The following is a 20,193-nucleotide window of genomic DNA, read 5'->3' as shown; positions in this document are numbered from 1 at the left end:
ATCACAAGGTTTTCAAGGTGTGTCCTTTTGCCGTTGAATAATATTCCATTGTACGGATATAGCCCTTTTCATTAATCCACTCATCAGTTCATGGGCATTGGGGTTATTTCCACTTCTTGGGATTATGAATGATGCTCCTATAAACACTCATGTACAAATTGTTGTATTAACATGCTTTTATTTCTCATGGGTATACGCCTAGCTGTGAGTTTGTTAGGTCCCATGGTAACTCTGTGTTTAACGTTTTGAAGAACTGCAGCATTTCACACTCTCGCCAATGGTGCATAAGGGATCCCAATGTCTCCAACATCCTACCAACACTTGTCATTCAGTATCTGTTGTTTTTATTACTATTACCATCCTAATGAGTGTGATCTGCTGGCTCACTGTGGTTTTAATTTGCATTTCCCTGATAGCTAATGAGGTACATTAAGTATCTTCTCATGTACCTGTTGGCCATTTTGCCTATTTTTCAGTTAGGTTGTTTGTCTTTTTATTATTGAGTTACGAATGTTCTTTATATATACATACAATGAATTTTATTTATATGTATAAATTTTTTATCAGATATATGATTTGCAAATACTTTCTCACATCCTGTGGATTGTTTTATCACTTTCTTGATGGTATTGTTTTTGCACCATGAAAGTTTTTAATTTTAAGGTAGTCCAATTCATCTTTATATTTTTGTACTTAATTGACTAGTTTCCCTCATTCCACATAATTATTTCGAGATTCATCCATGTTGTTGCATGTATGAACAATAGCTCATTTCTCCTTTTAAGAAAGAAAAATTTATGTTGAAATAACTATAAATTCACAGAAAGTTGTAAGATAATACAGGGAGATTCTATAAATCCCCCACCTAGTTTCCCCATTGGCTACACGTCATATAACAATGGTACCAATATCAAAACCAAAAGACTTGCATTGCTCTGAAGTATGCATATGATTCTGCATCATTTTATCACATGTGTAGATTCATGTAGCCAGCACCACATTCAGAACACAGAACTGTCCTGTTATCACAGAGACCTCCCTTGTGCAACTCACACTTCCCCTGGAAACCACTAATCTGTTCTTTTTGATAATTATATCGTTTCAAGAGTGTTATATAAATGGAATCATACTGTAGGTGATCTTTTGAGACTGGCTTTTTCCACTTAGCAAAATATCCTTGTGATCCGTCTACCTTGTTGCATATGTCAATAGTTCATTCCTTGTTATTGATGAATACTACCCCATGGTATGAACGCACTATATCATTATTTTCAAATAGTCTTAGGCTTAACTGACAGACGAAGGGAAGGGAAAAAGAGAGTGAGAGGAAGCCCTGGATCCAGAAGTAAGGGAGGGCTCTCCAGTTCCGTCTGCTTGGCAGTTGCTGGGCATGGCTGCCTGAAAAACTGAGGACACAGATCTACCTGAAGAGAATTGTAAATGAGGATCACAAAGTGCCGCCAGCTCTGAAGGGCTACCAGGGAGTGGTGTCGATCTGAACAAAAGGAGGCAGATGAAAAGCAGTAGTCAAAGCCCGAATAATGCAGACATCAGCTCTTCTAAGCTCATAAACAGCATCATACACTACAGGGGCGAAGCACCTATTCTTGGGCCCCAGTCACGTCACAGAGTGGGCTCAGCACCAGCCTCCCAGGGCCCAGGGGGCTGCCCGTGTCCAGTCAGTCTGACCCCACCCCAATCAGCCCCAATGGCAGTCCTGCCTTGGCTCTGTTTTCCGGTCCACAATCAGCCAGAGGTCACGAGTGGGGAGTACAGGTGCTTTCCGCAGGATGGCTGCCAGGAAAGTAATTTAATCTTGAGCATAAAAAATAGTTACACCAAATCAATACAGACAGAATAGCTCTCGTGTTAATGATCTGAGAACCAGGCGCAGGTCCGAAACCACGGTCCTGGTCACAGTTACAGCAGGGCTACCACGTCATTCACGGCCCAGGGCCACTCCCGTCCCAGTCTGGTTCTGAGAGTCTGGAAGGTCCATGGTCCTCAGGAGGGCCTTATTCAATTATCATCGTTATCATAAATGTTATGATTATTAAAAATGGATGACTCTGTCCTCAATGCCCCTTCTCTAATTTTATTATTAGTAGTAATTATTCCTTACCCGAGGATATGTTTTCATTGATTTGAGGGAGGGAGAAAGAGAAGGAGGGAAGGAGAAAGAGAGAAACATTGATGTGAGAGAGAAACACTGATCAGCTGCCTCCTGCACTCAGACTGGGGACTGAACCCGAAACCTAGGTATGTGGCCTGACTGGGAATCGAACCCACACCCTTCTGGTGTATGGAATGACACTCAGACCAACTGAGCTGCCCACCAGGGCCCTTCTCTAATTTTATATGAAGGAAGTTGTGTTTTTTATGTACACATTTCTTTACTTATATGTCACATATAAAGCATTATGCCCTTAAATATAACCTAACTGGGAGAGAAGACGTGTAAGTCAGACTACCACCAGAGCAGATGTCTGAACATGAGTGGGAAGAAGGGAGGGAGAGGATAGCAGTCATGACTGATGAGCCTCGGTGCAGAGGAAGCCTTGCGTGACTCTGAACGGGGATTAGTTGGCCTTGCTATTTCGGGGAGGAAGGAAGGAGACCTCTCCAACCTGAGACAAAATGCTGATTTGGATATGAGGTTTATTTCTGTACTTGAGTGGTTTACAGTTAATATTATACCATATCAAGAGTTTTAAGTTGTATCCAAAGAACAGTGAGATAGTATTCTCTGGCCCTTAAATGGAAATTGTTATATGGAATTTGGAGGGAAGAATGGCAGAGGTTGGTCTTCCTTTTTAAAATTTCGTATTTGTTTTTGTGTAGATAATACACACAAAGTTTAAAGAGCCAATTGTCCAAGACATTTAAAAATTTCTTATTCCCCTAGGCCATCTTTTCACCCAATTTCTTATTCTGCAGAAGCACTCACTTCCATTGTATTAGCCAATTGTTTTGCTATTGATCTCCATATTTTAATACCATGCCCAAACTGCTATATCCTGACATTTCAACTGTAGGCCTTATCCATTGACCTCTGGGAATCTAGCTCTTTTTCTTACCTCACCTCCAATCTCAACCTCCTAACATAAGTCTACCATCATACTGGTTAGGTAATTACCTATATTTACATTACCATAAATAAATGAATGCTATCACAGCTAAGCCATGTACTATATACTGTGGTTACTTTTCCTCTTCTGCAATGTTTTCTTTCTGTGGTGGCCAGTGATAGTATTTGTCTTTTCTTGTTTGGTTTACTTATGGCCAATTTGACTCCAAACTCTCCCACAGATCAATGTATCTTCTCAATAAATCAAAACACATTAGTGAGTTTATCAACTTCATTTCTGTACAGAATCTGTCCTGGAGGCTTCTGAACTGTGGCTTCACAGCTGTGTGGGGGGTCCCTTCCTTGAGGGTTCGGGTGAGATCCCCATCCCCGTATCCCACATCTTCCTGCCTCTTGGTTTACCCCTATTTGTTGGTAGAAGGCATTTTCTAACAGCTTTCAGAGAAAGGATATATGGGAGTACAGTTTTTGAGAACTAATGTTTACTCTTCAAGTCAATTAGTAGCTTGGCATAGTGGGTGTGAAATTCTAGATGAGAAATCATTTCTCTCAGACTTTGGAAGCATTTCTCCACTGTGCTCCTTTGCTATTGAGAAGTCAAAAATATTCAGATCTTTCATCCTTCAAATTGAACTTGTTTTTTTTCTCTCTAGAAACCCTTCATCTTCAATGATCTAAAAATTCAGAATAATGGACCTTCTGCTGTGATTCACTTTTTATCCATTATGCTAGGCTTTCAATAAAGCCTTTCAGCCTAGAAATGTATGCCCTTCAAAGAAATTTTTTTTCTCTCTTCTCTTTCCCCTCCCCTCCTGATCCCTCCCCCCTTTTCCCTCCCCTCCCCCTCCTGCCAACCTTTCCTCCTCCTTCTTTTTCTTCTCCTTCTCTCTCTAGCAGATCAAAATGGGGTGAAGCATAATAAGGATACTTTTTATTTCTACTCAGCTTTCTTCTGTCACTTGGAACAAAATTCTTCACATTTTCTCAAAAGGTAAGAGAGAAGGGAAACTGAGAGATTGTTCTATTCTATGAACCCAGGTTGGAAGGCAACCCTAGTCAACAAAACAGCAGTGGAAAAGGAAGTAGGTAGCTCAACCCCTAGGATCTTTGGTGGAAGAAAAAAGATACTCAAGGGGTGTATTTAACAGGCCACAGGTCCTAGCATCTTGCTGTTCTCACACTGAGCCTGCTGTCTAGTTCCCCATTCTTCGGAGCTCCCCAGTCTCTAGACTCATCAGCCACACTCCTCCCCCTTCCCTCATCTCTTTCCCTTTGGGAGATCTACTTCAGGGCCCAGAAGCTGGATGAGCACCTAATCTGCCTGCTACCAAAGGGAAGTGATGAAGGGAAGAACCTGTCTCTGAGTTAGCAGGGCATCTCTGGCAATCCAGGAGGCCAGCTTATGCAGAGCTGTTAGAACCTCACCAGTAGACGTTACTAATCAGTGGGTTAGGTAGACTTCTGGCTCCTCTAGCAAGCTGGCCATTATTTGTAAAATTATTTCTATTGCAAAATGCACTCTAACTTCTAATGAACAACCTTGCAGAATATAATTTATCCCTAAACCCGAAAAGGCTGAAATAAATAAGTAAATAAATAGATAGCTTCCTCCACAAGTGTTTCAAAGCTTAGAGATGTAGCAAGGACTAAAATGAGTCTTTTTACTTTCTGTAACAATAAAAAAATGATTGCCCTCTGTTGGTAATTTATGGATCTATCCAAGCCAACTTTTCTTGCAAAGTTCCTGATGACACATTAAAATCCAATTTAAATGTGACTCTACTATTAACCCTGTGTTTGCTTCTGTAGTCTTAATTCCCAGCAAAAGGCAACGGGGCCTTTGTTAGCTCCTCATCTGGAAACTCCATTCGGCCATGATGGGACATGCTAGTCACAGAGGACGGGTCCCTAGGAATGTAGCCACATCAACTCTCTGACTTCTCTCCCAGCCCTTATGCTAAATTGCAGAAAAAGACTGAAGGAGCATGATGAGTGAATACACAGGGGGAACGACTACTGATAAAACAGACAAATCAGAAAAAAAAAACTGAAAAAAAATCTTATAAATGAAGATAGGCTTTCAAAGTCACCCTGGCAAAAGATTTCCCTGGCCCTTCTTTTTCATCCAGCTTTAATGCAATACAAACATCGAACATGGTCTTAGTTTAAGGTATATAACACACTGATTTGATGTATGTGCATATTGAGAAGTGATCACCACAATAAGTTTAGTTAACATCCATCACCTCACATAGTTATTGGGTTATCTCTTTGATGGTTTTTTTTTAAAAAAAGAGCATTACTTTAAATGTAATTAGCATTTGTTATTTATATTTCACCTTTTTATTTTTTAATTTATTTTATTGTTGTTCGATTACAGTTGTCCATATTTTCTCCCCTTCCCTCTTTGATGGTTTCTTCTTCTTCATTTTCTTTCTATTTCTCAGATCTTCTATTATTCAAGTGTCAGACTCAGGGATTAATCTAATTTTTTAATCTTTCCAGTTTTCTAATCTTATAAAAGATTTCTTCAACTTTTATCTTCTATCCTCTTTGTTTAATTTTTATTTGCTATCATACTTGCAATTTCCATGAATTTTTTTGTTTTCTGTTATTTTCGATAGCATTTTGTTCTGTTTCATCAATGTAATATATTCTCTTGTTTTCTAAGGATATCAGCAATAAATACGGGGTCCAGCACAAATAACACCCTTTTTATTACATTAAAAATCTTTTATTACAAAATCATAAGCATGTAATTCTGTAACGTAACAATGTCATACTCAAGCACACCATAGGGCATTTTAGGTGAAATGTTCAAATTGCTGTCCATCTCATATAAGACACTCATGTACCCCACCAACCATACTCAATGGCATTATTTCAGCCGGACCCTGTATATTTTTAAGTTTCTTTTCCCTGCTTGGTGTTTGTTTTCCCACTTCATTTTTGTTTACCTGACTTTCATCTTAAAAAGATGTGGTAATCGTTAGGTGCATATATTTTAAAGTGAGCTGCTTAAAAGCTTTGGGTCAACAAGAAGGTCATCTACTGTGAGAATTCACTGCAGGTTGGCCTGGCTGGCGTCGATGCTGAAGAATCCTCAGTGCCATCAACTTTAGGGTTGTCCTTTTAAACTTCACAGAATGCCCCCCGAAATTTATATTTCTAACAAGTAAGTTCCTAGGTGATACTCTTACTGCTGGGAACTTTGAGAAGCAAGTACTACAGCTTTCTATTTTTTGTTGCAATTTGTGTTTTATTTCAGAATATGTTGCCAAACTCTATGGCAATAAACACTGGTTTGTTCTTCAAGGTCAGTTAGATTATTCACCATTTATTTTTTTGAGAGTAGGTTTAGGCAGATTGAAAGGAAAAAGTCGCTTATTTAGAAAGAGCCCATTTTCTGAATATAGAATATAAATGATTTCCTCTCTCTTTTTTTGTCTCTTTCCTTCTCTTCTTCTTTCAGCTCTGCTCATACCCTGCCTATCTTGCCATGCCCAGATCTCCTAGGGACCAACAGGAAAAACTGAGGCAGTACAAGCTCTTTCCAATCCCTGCTTTTAAATCAAATAGTGCCTGAAATAAAATAGCTGTTGAAATTATGCCTAACTGCTACTTATTTTAATGAGACTTAATTACTTCATTTCTTTTGAAGAAAAAAAACCCTCTTTTTTAATATAAATTTCCCTTAAAATAAAATCAGCAGTCTTTTATGATCCTTAATTTCCCATTAGCCTGCTGATTAGGATGAGCTTCTCATCAAGACAGATGGGTTTGGCGGGGGAAGGTCATGAGCACACACAACCTTGGCACTGAGAGCTCAAAGCAGTCCAGACACACCCTCTCACTTCCATTCCAAGAGATACAGCAAGAAGAGTCTACCAAGGCAGAGGAGCTAAGAAGTAGAGTCTTTTCCTTTCTATGTTAAGGGCAGCCCAGCAAATCCTGACAGGTGAGCCCAGTGACTTCTGCACCCACATATTATCTCCTGAGAAGGAAATAAAAATGAGGTCTTAAAGTCATACTTTCCTGGGTTCAAATTCCAGCTCAGCCACTGAGAGCTGTGTAGCCAGAAACAAATTATTTCTTTTTCCTTCCGTTTCTGTCAGTTTGACAAAAGGAAAGCCACATGCTCACTTCCCTGGGTTGTTGAGGGAATTAAATGAGATACCATGGATAAGCACCCAGACTACTGAGCTGGAACATAGAGACACTTGATGTTATCTTCTCTCTTAGTTAATTGCCCTGGAGTCAACTGTCAAGAACACACATTATCAGAGGACATTTCATTAAGACAACAACCTCGAACACCTACCCCAAATGGTGATTATAGTCTTCTCATTACATAAATGAACTCAACATTTATCATTATAGGAAAATACTGAAACCCAGAAAGAGCTGTTTTAAACCAAGCTCATGATATACAAAAGCCTTCAAAGAAGTCTCGGCATTCCATAAATGCTGTATCTTCGACACTTTGGCTGAAATACTGACAACTTACTCATGGATCGAAGCTACTCATGGATTAGGAAGGGTTAAAGAAGGGTAAGCAGGAGGGGTGTTGGTTGTAGGGAGGGCACGGGCCTGGGGACCACACTAGCCCATATTGTGTTTCATACGGCCTTCATGACAGCGACTGCAGTGCTCTTGGTCTTCGCTGTGATTACTGTGTTTGCAGGTTCTAATGTGATGATGATGGAGTGGGTGTGAGGATAACGTTTCTGTTGGCATCACAACTGGCAACTAACTTTTAAAATCCCATGTCCTGTGACTTGAAAACCATAGCTATGAGTCTTGGGAAGAAATGGGTAGTAATGGTGGGAAGGAAGGAAGGAACTAAGTACTCATTGCCATGGCAGGGAGAATACAAGGAGTGCACTTTGGAAACAAAAAGTTGCAATTTGGGATCCTGGTTCCACTACCAACCACAAGATAATCATTCACCCTCTCTAATTTCATCACATATAATGAGTTAATCACCTTCTAGTTTATTTTTAATAAGTGGACTAATATATATAAAATGTTTATCACAGTACCTGGTACATAATAAAAGCTCAATAAATAATGACAATAATTAATAGCAGGGTGGTTAGGTTATCCCTGAGTTCTTAATTCCACAAACATTAAATGAATACTCAGGTGAGTCAGCTGTTTCTTGGGGGAAGCAACATGGTATTATGCAAATAATTTGGGCTCTGAAGAGAAGGAACCCTGGATTTGAATTATTGGTCCTGACACTAACTCAAGGCCTAAGAGGATAATTTCCACCACTCGGGTTTCTGTGATCATTCAATGAATTTATATGATGAATGCAATCACAATGCTGGCATGGGGTAGATCTGAAATAAGTCTTATATTTCCTTCTTGAACCACCAGTATTAACTTCTCTCCATCAGTCACCCCTGGACTCTAGTCCCTGTAGCCTTGGCTTTGAGTGGACACATCCTACTCTGATGTGTAGCTTGTGCTTTGCATTAAGTAGAAGACCTTCTGGAGTTGCAGGAAGTGCAGTGGGGCCACTGCAGGGGCGCCTTCCTCCGCATCCTGTGGATGCTCAGTAAGTGCTGCTCTGTAACCACTGAACAGATCGTCCCGAAGAGGTGAGTCTGCTCACGTTCAGTTGTAGAAGGTAAGGGTTCTGGACTCAAATGAACACGGGTGGGGTTTCTCCACACACTACCTCCAATTCTCCGACACCAGCTGAGTGTCCTATAGTTCAAGTTGATTCTGAGAGCATTGATTCCACAAGCTAAGGACTCAGTCTCACAGACCACCCTCCACTTCAGATGCCAGGTTGTTACCTGTGCTTCTGACTAGCTCTAAATGAGAGGTTTCCATGACCCCCTTCTTGCGTTTGATGAGTGTTCTAGAGTATCTCACAGAACCCAGGAAACCCATTTATTCACTAGAATACTAAGGTTTTATTATTTTTATTATTACTGATTTTTAGAAAAAAGAGAGGAAGAGAGAGAAACATTGATTTGTTGTTCCACTTATGCATTTATTGGTGGATTCTTGCAAGTGCCCTGACCAGGGCGCAAACCCACAGCCTTAGCCTATCAGGATGATGCTTCAATCAACTGAACTACTCAGCCGGGGATTACTGGTTTATTATGAAGGATGTTAAAAGATACAACTCAACAGCTAGATGAAGAGCTGCATAGGGCAAGGCTCCTGCACAGTGGCACATGAATGTGTTCTGGGTCTCCAACATGAAAGCTCTCCAAACCCTGTCTTTTTGGGGTCTTATGGCGGCTTCATTATGTAGGCATGATTAATTAAATCATTGGCCAATGGTGACTGAACTCAATCTGCAGCATCCGCGGGAGGGAGACTGGAAGTTCCAACCCTCCAATCACGTGGTTGAGGTAGGAGGGGGATACCAAGCCACAGCGAAGAAGCAGAAAGGCGCTATGGAGGCAGCTACCCAGACAGAACCATGGCAATAAGGCCAGGAGACGGTGGGAAAGAAACCCCACAGGTTAGCAATGCAGGAGTCTCTCATCACCTGCGGTTTTACTTTCCAAGGAAGCTCTCCACACCCCATGGTTACCCACAATAAAACTCCCAGAAAAAAGTATTCATAAGTTTTAAACTGTGCTCTGTTCTAAGTAGTGTGATGAAATTTTGAGCTGTCCAGCTCCATCCCACCCAGGACGTGAGTCATCCTCTTCTTCAACACATCCACTCTGCTTACTACCTGTCTCGGTCATCAGACTGACTGACTATCGTGTGTATTCTACTTAATAATGGATCAAAATGCAAGAGTAGTGACACTGGCAATTCAGTGTGCCTACAAGACACTGTGAAGTGCTTCCTTGGAGAAAAAATACCTATGGATAGATAAAAATACAGTACACACTGCACAGGGTTTGGTACTATCCACGGTTTCAGGCATCCACTAGGGGTGTTAGAACTTATCCCCCTGAAATAACAGGGGCAACTGACTATACCTTGATGCACAGGACACTTTGATGGAAATGACTGCTACTCAGCTCCAAATTTCCTGTAGCTCTATGCCCCCATTTCTCCTCAAGCTGGATGGCTATTGCCGGGGCACAGAAAGTGCCCCCCCAAATCAAGGAATATAAAACACTCATGCATTCCCCATTACATAATAAGAAAAGCCTGCAAACTCGCATTTAATATCCTGCTAAAAATAGCACGCATTCCTATACCACACTGACACTCTGCTGTGTTGGTGAATGTCACTTAACAAGCAAAATTCTTACAGGGGAGACAGAGGTTATTTTCAGGTACTTCTCATCTGTCGAATAAAACGTCAGCTCCCACTCTGTGCTAACCCATTACCAATGTAGTCTGTGCAACCTCATTCCAACCAGTGCTTTAATAGCACAACAGATAAAAGCACATCAATTTCCACAGGCAATTACTTCTGCAAATGAATCAAGAAGGTCAGATAGAGGTTGGAAAGGTCTCTGAATAATTTGCTACTTGCACTTATTTTGTGCTTGCTGAGTTCTTGATTGCAAAGAGACAACCGCTTAGTTACAGTTAAACCTGGCTAAAGGTAGACTAGCTTGCAAATTTGCAAACCCAGGTCTTGCTTTATTTCATAATGAGTGCTCTAAGTTTTATATTTCTTAGATGATTCTTTAATATGAATCATCCAAGAGAATCTAATTAATAAAGCCATTTAAAATAACAGATAAATATTAAAGCCACTTAAATAAGCATGTTCACCTTAATTGGTTCTCTTTGTCTTTTCACCTTTCTGGCTTTCTTCCTCCTCTTCATCCTCATGCTCACCCTCATCCTCTTCATCAACTTCTCTATCACAACAAGATTCTTCTACCTACTCATTGACTTCACCTTCATCTTCATACTCTTCCTGCTCACCATTCTCTTCTTCTTCATCTACTCCATCCACCTTGGCACCTGAGTCAGGGATTTCTCCATTGTCTCTCATAGCCACCAGGTATGTCAGCTGGGGCAGGTGCTTGAAGACACTCTCAGTGGTCATTCAGATTAATAACACCACAATTAAATGGATCCAGGCTTTCTAGATATTCCAACTTTTTCAAAGGTCCCAAGGTGCTGCTATTTTCACTGAAGTTTAGATGTGTGAGGTGTGGATACTTTTCCTGCTACCCTGTCCAGGCCTCCAAAGATTCTGTTGCCACTGAGCTCAAGCTTTTTCCATTTATCTGGTATGGGGAGGGTTGAAACTGAAATCACTTATTAAATATAAGAACTCTAAGTTCACAAGTTTAGCTGTTAAACCCTCCATTTTCCCCATTCTTTGGTTTGCAATCGTCCAGGACAAGTTCCAAACCAGTTCCTCAGCTTTAGGTCCATGTGTTCCCCTCCCTGACTCTTCAAACTTAACCGTCTCAGCAAGGCCATCGTGAGAGATCTGCTGGGGCAGAGGCCCAGGGCACAGTCCCAGCCTGTCTCAGAGCCAAGTTACTCACTGGAGCAAGAGAAAGCAGGGAGGAAAAGGGCTGAAGCACAACCCTGGTTTCCCAATACTGTGCTTACAGCTGAGAAGGCGCCTACAGGAGCTGTCTTCTGAGTTGAAGGATGTTTAGCAGAATCCCTGGCCTCTATCTACTGATACCAGTAGCACTCTCCATTTATGATGATGAAAAATGTCTCTGAACATGCTGCCGATCCTTCGGTGGGCAAATTCACCCCCAGCTGAGAACGACTGCTCTGTGCTCTGCTGCCTTTCCCTGAGTAGATAAACCTGCCAACTGAGGGAGTCCAACAAGAAACAGGACTCCATGGGATCTAAAGTCCCTCTGACCTCCAATAAATGACTATGATTATAAGTTATAATCGTGGAATTAGAAAAATGGAAGTGGATAATATTACACCAGATCTATTCCTGACAATAAAAACTTGGTCTTTCTCATCTTCTTAGAGACAGAAAGATAATTTTCAGCCTAAGAGTGATGGCCATATTGGCTTTAGGGCTTCTTATAAGCCCAGATGTCTCTCTTCCACAAAGATTTTGCTCAGGTAGGAAATAATGCTCTTGTCACTACCCCACACAATGACCCTCTGCTACCTCCCTCCCACTAACTCTGACACATCGAAGCAGTCAGAGCTGAGACCACATTGACTGAAGGGTTAAGCATCAACCCTGGCGTTCATTTGCTGTGTGGTTCTGGGTAAAGCACCCGCTCTCTCTGAGCTCCACTTTTCTCATCTGTAAAAATGGGATAACACCATCTGCCTTATAGTAGGCTTTTGATGAGTTTTCAACATGGTGACATATATGAAGTGCTCCACACAGCCCATGCTCAGCACATACCAGTTGTTGCTATGTTATTATTATTCAAGATCCAACCAAAAATGTAACTCTTCCAGAAGTGTCCCCAAAACATCACAGCTGACTTCCCCCATCTCACTTCCCTAACTCACGTGAAATGAACTATATCACATGGGTTCTGCCTAGCTGTAATCAACTTGACCATGATTCTCAACCAGGGGGCATATTAGAATCACCAAGAGAGCTTTGTAAAATTTTCATTTTTCCTACATTTGGGCATACCCAGTGGTGAAGTGGAGTGAGAAGAGGGTGAACGAGTAGACTTTGAAAAGCTCCCCATAATTCTTAGGGGCACCATTACCTCATCCCCTTCCATGAACCTCTCAATGAGTCTGCAGTGGATGTCCGGTTTTGTAAAAGTCTGCCTGTGTTCAACTGTTTTCATAATGGTCAAGGAAAAGAGGATGGTGTCTCTATGAAACTGATTATAAAACAACAGGCTTAGCCATGAAGTGCTTAATAATAATTGGGTACTGATGATTTTAAAAAGGGGGGAAGGGAGTAGTTAATTGAAGAATTAGTAATGAAGTTGATAAATGAAGTTTTTCGCCATTGAAAAGAAATAATCATAGGCTAGACTGACATTTTATAGAGACTAGGAAAACATCACAGGCTTTCCTTTTTTCCCTTTTCTCCCTTGGAAGAGGAAAGATTACTAGTATAGAGAGAAAAAGGTCATTTTAGGCCTTGAAATTAGCAGGTCATTATTTTTCACGAAGAGAGGTGGCTAAGGAGGGCTGGTCAAGTGTCAGGAAGAAGACACGGAGCCTTTGCCAGGATTTGAAGAACTGAGCTTTGAGTGTCCACCACGGCAGCCAAGGACCAGCCAAGGGTACAGGCCTTCTGCCCTTGAAGCACCAGGGCTGCAAGACATTCAAGGGTACCCTTGAAGGTACAGAGAGAAAAGAAAATTAAGCTAAGCAGTGCCAGATACATTCAGTTCTGGAGGAAAAAAAACAACAACATTCAGCTTGTATTTAGCCATTTCAGTGATTTTCAACCTTTTTCATCTCATGGCACATATAAACTAATTACTAAAATTCTGCAGCACACCAAAAAATATATGATATCTTTTGCCAATCTGAACCAAAGAACAGGTATAATTTTGATTCGTTCACACTGGACTGCTATTGTTGTGTTGGCTGTTGTTATTTTTTTATTTGACAACCTAAGGGAAAAAGAGGTCAGTGCCCCTGATGAAATAGTTGGGTATTATATGTTTTCAAAGTTCTTTTCAACCAGCACACTGGTTGAAAATTGTTGAGCTATTTGATTACATATCTTACATACCTGGATAAATTCTCCAAAAACAGCAGTCAGAAATCACTGGATTCTACTCTTCTGCTGATAGCGGTGCTGTTTGTCGAAAAGGCTTTAGGGGTGGATTTCTCCAGATTTCTGAGTCAGATTCACCACACACCAGCACTGAACTTGGTGGTGGCTTTCAGGGACTGTAAGAACAGTGCTTAGCAAAACATGGCCAGCCTTGACAGAAGCAGAAAAAACAGCCCCCCAGAGAATTCTGCTGGAGGGGCAAAGCTGAGGTCAGAAGGACGCACATGGGAAGGTGTTCTAGACTTGGAAATAGACAAAGGGGTAGAAGGCAGGGACAAGGACAACATGGGCCAGAAGACAGGTGAGATTATTTAGCTGCAACATAGATTTACAGAAACCAAGGGTGCATCTACCTGACCCGTCTTAGGAAGTAAGCAAAGAAAGGCCCCCCACATGAGAAGATGCCAGAACTTAGTCGTGAAATATTCTGGTAAATGAGGGAGTGGGGGTAAATAGAAACGTCCAGGCAAAGGAATAGCATGGCCAAGATGGGAAGGTTGAGAGAACAGAGCTTGTCTGAGGAAGTGGATGTCTCTCATCAAAGCTGGTGCCCAGAACACAAGGATGGTGGTGGTGTGATCCTAGACAGGAAGTTGGGGTGTGACAAAGCCCACATCATGAAGAGTGTCCTCGGGTTTTATCCTGGAGGCAGTGGATCTCCTAATCTATAGCTGGTAAGTGTGCCCTGGGCTCAGCACAGATATGACAACCTCAACCAGCATCCCAGGATTTGCATGCTTCTTAGGAGGCACACGGGGTCCTGGGGACGGATCAGAGCAGCCGTCCAGTGGGTGCTCATTCTTACAGCTGCTATTTATGAATGACATACTGGTATCACCACATGATGACGGGATATCAATATACATTAACAAATTAGCTTGTTTGCTAATTCTGATACAAAACGTTGCCCAGTAAAAGTTTTCAAATTACCATTCTATAGCTTTTGAAATCTTTTCCAATTTCATTCAGCCAAGGGAAGGGAAGGTGCTTCGGAAGGCTGTGTTCACTGAGTGAGGTCTATGAGTTACACACGGGCTAGTAAACAGACGATTAGAAGCACGTCCTCACCCGCGCCCCGCCCCTGAGACATTGCTCCCCTCGGGCAGATGCGCAGGAGCAGAGATCCTGCCTCCACGGCAGCCCCCGCTTCCAACACTCAGATTCCGACCCCACGCAGAGAGGCTTCTCGGAGGCAACGGGTGCTTCTGGATGCCTCCCTGACTCTGAAAGGAGGGATGCAGAGGCCCTGAGAAGGGACAGGCAGAGCCCTAGGAAGGTCGCCATGACGTTACCAATATGAGGGAAAAGGAAGTTTTGAGGGGCCCAAGCTTATAGAAGGAGAAGATAAATAGCCTGTACTCTGCCCGGAGAGGCATGATTAAAACTCTGCAGGGCTCTGCAGTGGGGCTTGGGGTGCATCCTGGTGGGAGAAGGCAGTGAGGCCGTGTCTGGGGGGGGGGTATTTTATCACTGACGTCAGTTACAAGCGCCAGCTCCTGGTGATAACAGAAGTAGTCCAACTTTCCACTGGTATTTTAATATTTTTACAGGCTCCACAGCCAGTCCACTCCCACCTCATTCTCACTCTTGGAATGGCCCTGCTCCTTCCAGGTCTCTGGTTACATAACAGGTGGGCTGGGGTGTCAGGATGACAAAACTCGTGACCCAGAATTTTCTGAGCCCCATTTCATGCTTGGTTGTTTAACCAGTAGCAGTATACTTTCTGCTGCTTAGAAACTGCAGATCACCTGCCTTCTTTGGAACTAAAGTCTGTCAACTATTTAATCTGAAACTGAATAGACTTTCAGCTTCAGTTTCAGGGACAAACTTGACCTCCTCATTCATTCATCCATTCTGCAAACATTTACCCAGCATCTACCTTGTGATGGGCATGGCACTAGCACTCAGACACAATGTTCAATAAGACCTGATCTAGTCATCTAGATAAGTGAGATGCATTGTGGTTGGGGAGCAGTCTAGACTGGGGGTGGTGGAGGGCGAGAGCGAACAGTATGCTCGGAGGGCGCTTTGAGAGACACGTGGGAGTCAGAAGTATGGCGGTGGAGTGAGGAAGGAAGATTACCGAACAAAGCAACTGATTCAGCCTTGGAGCCCAGGCATGGGCAGGATGTGGTAAGAGAGGTGGCTGGACAGGTGCACAGGGACCTGAAGCCGTATGTGCTTGGATGTGACCTCATCAAAGCTTGCTCACTTCACCACACCACTAGTGTGTGCTATGGGCCCATGGGCATTTTCAGAGCTTCATTGAATTAATGAGGGTATTAATAATTCGCTGAATAATTCCTATTACTCAGTTATTTCCACCATTTAACTCTTATTGCTTTGGTTAAGTACTAGCAGAGTAATAAAATCGCTGCCGATAATCAGCCAGTTGGTCAAATAGCATGGATTGAATGCCCAACTTCCTCACCTACCAACTCTCCTTCGACTTTTTTTAATCAGTCCTACCATGGAGGCTAACCACTTTAGTATCATTCCTGCACGCCCCTTTCCTCATCCTTCTCAATTTGGTTACCCAAAATCTCTACTTCTGTTATGTTTCTGCATCCATTTTCTCCACGCCATCCCTGCTGCTTCTTCCAGTGTTCAGAACCATTCTTTTCTTACAGGTCCATATTACAGTCTTTTCCCAAGCCCCTGTCCTCTCTTCAACCCCTCCCAAACCACCTCAAGTCCTGCTTCTACACTGCTGCCACTATCTTCCCAAAACACTTCTCTGACCATGTCATTCTCAGCTCGAGACTTCAGAGGTTCTGCACTGAACTCAGCATCCAGTCCATCCTCCTGAGCATGACACCCAAGCACGTGGCTCCCACCTGCCTGTGCACACTTATCTTCCACTAGTTACTCTCGCACAGTCATGCTGCAGACAAGCCTGACCTCCACTTCTTTGTGTGCATCCTGCATTCAGGACTGGCTCCAAGGGTGTGTCCCCTACACAGGTGCATGGCCTCTGCCATCATAACGTTCCATGCTTGGGTGAAGGCTCTGGTGTCACTGTTTTGGAATTTTTCATCATTTTTGAGCGAGGCTTAGCATTTTCATTTTGCACTGGCTCCCACAGTTATGTTGTTGATTCTGCCTGCTCTTCATCTGTATCTCTACTCATGTTGTCTCTCCATAGAAAGACCTTTATCTGCCCATTCTTCCCGGCTAGAACATGACACCTCTTTCAAGGCTCAGCTCAAGTGCCATCAAGCCTTGGCCACCCTGCCTCCTCAAGCCTGAAGCATACGTTTCTCTGGGTTCCCAAAGCACTTGGCTTTTATTTCTGTTTTAGCGCTTGTCACACAAAACTCACAATGCAGTTATTTGAAAATATGACTCCCCCCTCCCCAACTCCCCACACACCACCAAAAGGACCTGCAAGCTTCTTTCAGGTAGGGGTGAGAAGTATTCTTTCACCTCTGTTGCTCCTCAGTACCTGGCACAGAGTAAACTCAGTATATTGTAGATGAACTAAATTTCACTCTCTGTAATAACCAAGCAATTTCTTGGCCACCAGTGTGCCACGTCCCTGGGAGCTGCCCCCCGGACCAGCCCAACTCTGCTGACTGTGCCCATGGTAACTCTTGGCTACACTCAAAACTATGGTCATGTAAGAATGGGCACCAGGCAGCCAATTACCTGATGAGAGTGAAATGATTTGGTAACCAGTAATGCACACGAGTAGAAGGAGAACAAAAATCAACCCAAATTTGAAAGTCAATGGGTCAGCAAAATTTTCTACCAAAGAGGACAGATTTCCAGTTGTACATAAAATAGTTTCTAAAGTAAGTGGGGCACTGAGATACCCCGACAGCCTTCCCGAGAGTGAACACTTTGACCCCAAAAGTAGCCGGTGGAGCTCAGCTGTACCTGCTTTCCCCCAAGGACCAAACTGCATCAAGAGAAGTCCCCCCTACCATGCACACCCTCCCTGTATTTTTTTCTCTAAGCACATCTTAATGCAGTCATGTCTTCTTCTTGCTAAGACCCTCCAAACTCTCTCTTACTAGAGTCCAAAAAACACCTTAGTAAAAAAAACCCCAATATTTGAGTGCTTTCTTTGTGCCAAGCACTATGTCAAGTGTTGTAGAGAGATTATTTCATTTAATCCTCACAGACCTAGATAATCGGCACTGTCATTAACTCCATTTTAAATATTCGAAAGCTGAGATACAGAGAGGTTAAGTAACTTGCCCCAAGCACACCGGACCCAAGTGACAACCAAAATTTAACCCAGGCAGTCTGAGGCCTGAATACTCGATCCCTGCACTGTGCCGTGCCCACTGGCTCGCCTTGCCCCTCCCACCTCTGCTCTGTCTCCTGCACCTCCCTGAAGCGCATCTGAGCTTCATCCAGCAGTCTCAATGTACCCAGTTCAGTCACTCAAAATCCTGAGTCTTTGGTCCCAGCATATCCATTATTTTGGTGTATGTGACCCCCTTGAATTTGGATTTCAAACTTGGGTGTTAGGACGCCTTTTCACTCTTAGAAGATTGAGGACAACAAAGAGCTTTTTTTATGTGGATTATATCTATTGCTATTCATCATATTAGAAATTTAATTGAAGAAAATTATTAAAATATTTATTTACCTATTTAAGAATAAGAATAAACTCATTATAGGTTAACAGGTAACATATATTATAAAAAACAACAATATAACCCAAAATATTTAAAAAATGAATAAGAAGAGTATTATTGCTTTACATTTTCCCAAAGCTTTTTAGTGCCTGACTTCATAGATGACAGCTAGATTTTCATACCTGCTTCTGCACTCAATCTGAAGTGATGTTTCTGGTTGAAGCAGATGAAGAAAATCCAGTATTACACAGATATGCAGTTGAAAAAGGGAGAAATATTTTAATAAGATGTTCTTTTTTGATACTAGCCTAAAATTCAGCAAATGGCAGTTTCTTAGAGTTTAATCTAGAACCTGAAGCCAAACTAATGAATTTTTCATCTTCTGTTAATGATACATTGGTCAACCTTGCACTTGGAATAGGTCTTTAACCATACGTAGTTTTGTAACACCATGCATTGATCACTTGGAAAATAGTAGTTCATTGAGCTACATAGGTCTTCCAAAAGTTAACACATTTCATTAAAGAGTACAGAAAATCCAATTTGTTAATATTGCCATCCATCACATCAAATCGTCTGGTTTTGAAAACTGTCAGACCGGTGGTGATAGATACCAGTTTTCCATAATTCTAATTTTTGCTTGAAAGCTTTGATTGTATAATTGGCAACAAATACTGTCAGTTGTTTCCCGTAACGTGATGGGCTCGCCTCACCTCACTGGTTTTCAGGAAAACATCTGCCAAATAGCCCAGTGTAAACGACCACAGTTTGTCAGTTGTTCTCTCAAGTAAGAATGTACTCGAGAACAATGAAATCAGAGTGAGAGAAAACAACAGCTCTTTCAGCTTAGAGTTCAACTACACAAGAGCATTTCCCTGAAACCACCACCGTATTTCAGTATACAGAAGTGCTTCATGAGTTCTTCTTATTTTGTCATGCAGAATATTAAAATATACACTCAAGGGCTGAGATTCAATAACGTAATTATCTGTATTGCTTCATCAAGGGCATTCGTAAGTGCAACTGGATTCTTATTTTCCAGTGAGTACATGGCGGTGAAGAATACAATGGAACTGTACAGTTTGGGATGGTCTTTATTCATGCTAAGGCACCCACTGTTTTACACACCACTGCTTTTGCATCATCAGTACACATACCGACACAATAAAACAGATAAATAATGTCTTAGTATTATTATGTAGTTGTTTTTTTAATCCTCAACTGAAGACATTTTTCTCATTGCTTTCAGAGAGAAAGGAAGGAAGAGAGAGAAAAACATCAATGTGAGAGAGAAGCATTGATTGGTTGCTTCCCATACATACCTGGACCAGGAATCAAACCCAAAACCTAACTACATGCCCTGACTGGGAATCGAACCCACAACCTTTTGGTGTATGGGTTGATGCTCCAACCAACTGAGCCACACTGACCAGGGCTTATTGTATAAACAGCTTTGACCTCACAAGCTTCCTGAAAATGTCTTGGGGACCCCCATGGACACACAGGCCACACTTTGAGAACTGTTTCTTTATGCTCCTTTCTAGAGCCAACTCATATGTTACTGCCCTGAGGAATTGTACCACCTCCCCTTCTCCTGAGCTACCACCAGTACAGACTTCTGCCAAAGTACCTACAACATTTTATTACAGACAGTTAATCATAATAGATCATCTTTCTCTCCTGCAACTATCAGTTTCTTTAGGCAGTCATCCTGTTTTGTTTATCTTTGAGTATCCAGGCCTTAACAGTACCCTTTCCAGGCACACAGGACATAGTTGATAAATATCTGTTGACTGACTGAATGAATGAGCAACTTGTATGGCAGGTTGTGTTTTCTAAAGATGGTTACGACAATATGTCCCATCATATATGCTTCT

The 20,193-nt window shown here is 42.1% G+C and overlaps 1 protein-coding gene and 1 pseudogene across 2 annotated transcripts in view; both read right to left on the bottom strand.

Moving 5' to 3' along the window:
• Positions 1-20,193, bottom strand: part of KCNH1 (potassium voltage-gated channel subfamily H member 1) — a 317,432-nt gene that overhangs the window by 101,605 nt on the left and 195,634 nt on the right. The gene's annotated exons all lie outside the window — the stretch shown is intronic.
• The window catches only part of LOC119043079 (acidic leucine-rich nuclear phosphoprotein 32 family member B-like), a 67,750-nt pseudogene continuing 58,356 nt past the window's right edge, over positions 10,800-20,193 (bottom strand).

Source organism: Artibeus jamaicensis, unplaced genomic scaffold, assembly GCF_021234435.1.
Source record: "Artibeus jamaicensis isolate MK-2021 breed Jamaican fruit bat unplaced genomic scaffold, CSHL_Jam_final contig_2170, whole genome shotgun sequence".
In the NCBI taxonomy this organism is placed as follows: domain Eukaryota; kingdom Metazoa; phylum Chordata; class Mammalia; order Chiroptera; family Phyllostomidae; genus Artibeus; species Artibeus jamaicensis.
The sequence above is the reverse complement of the archived record's forward strand: the minus strand, read 5'-3'. Positions and strand labels throughout refer to the sequence as shown.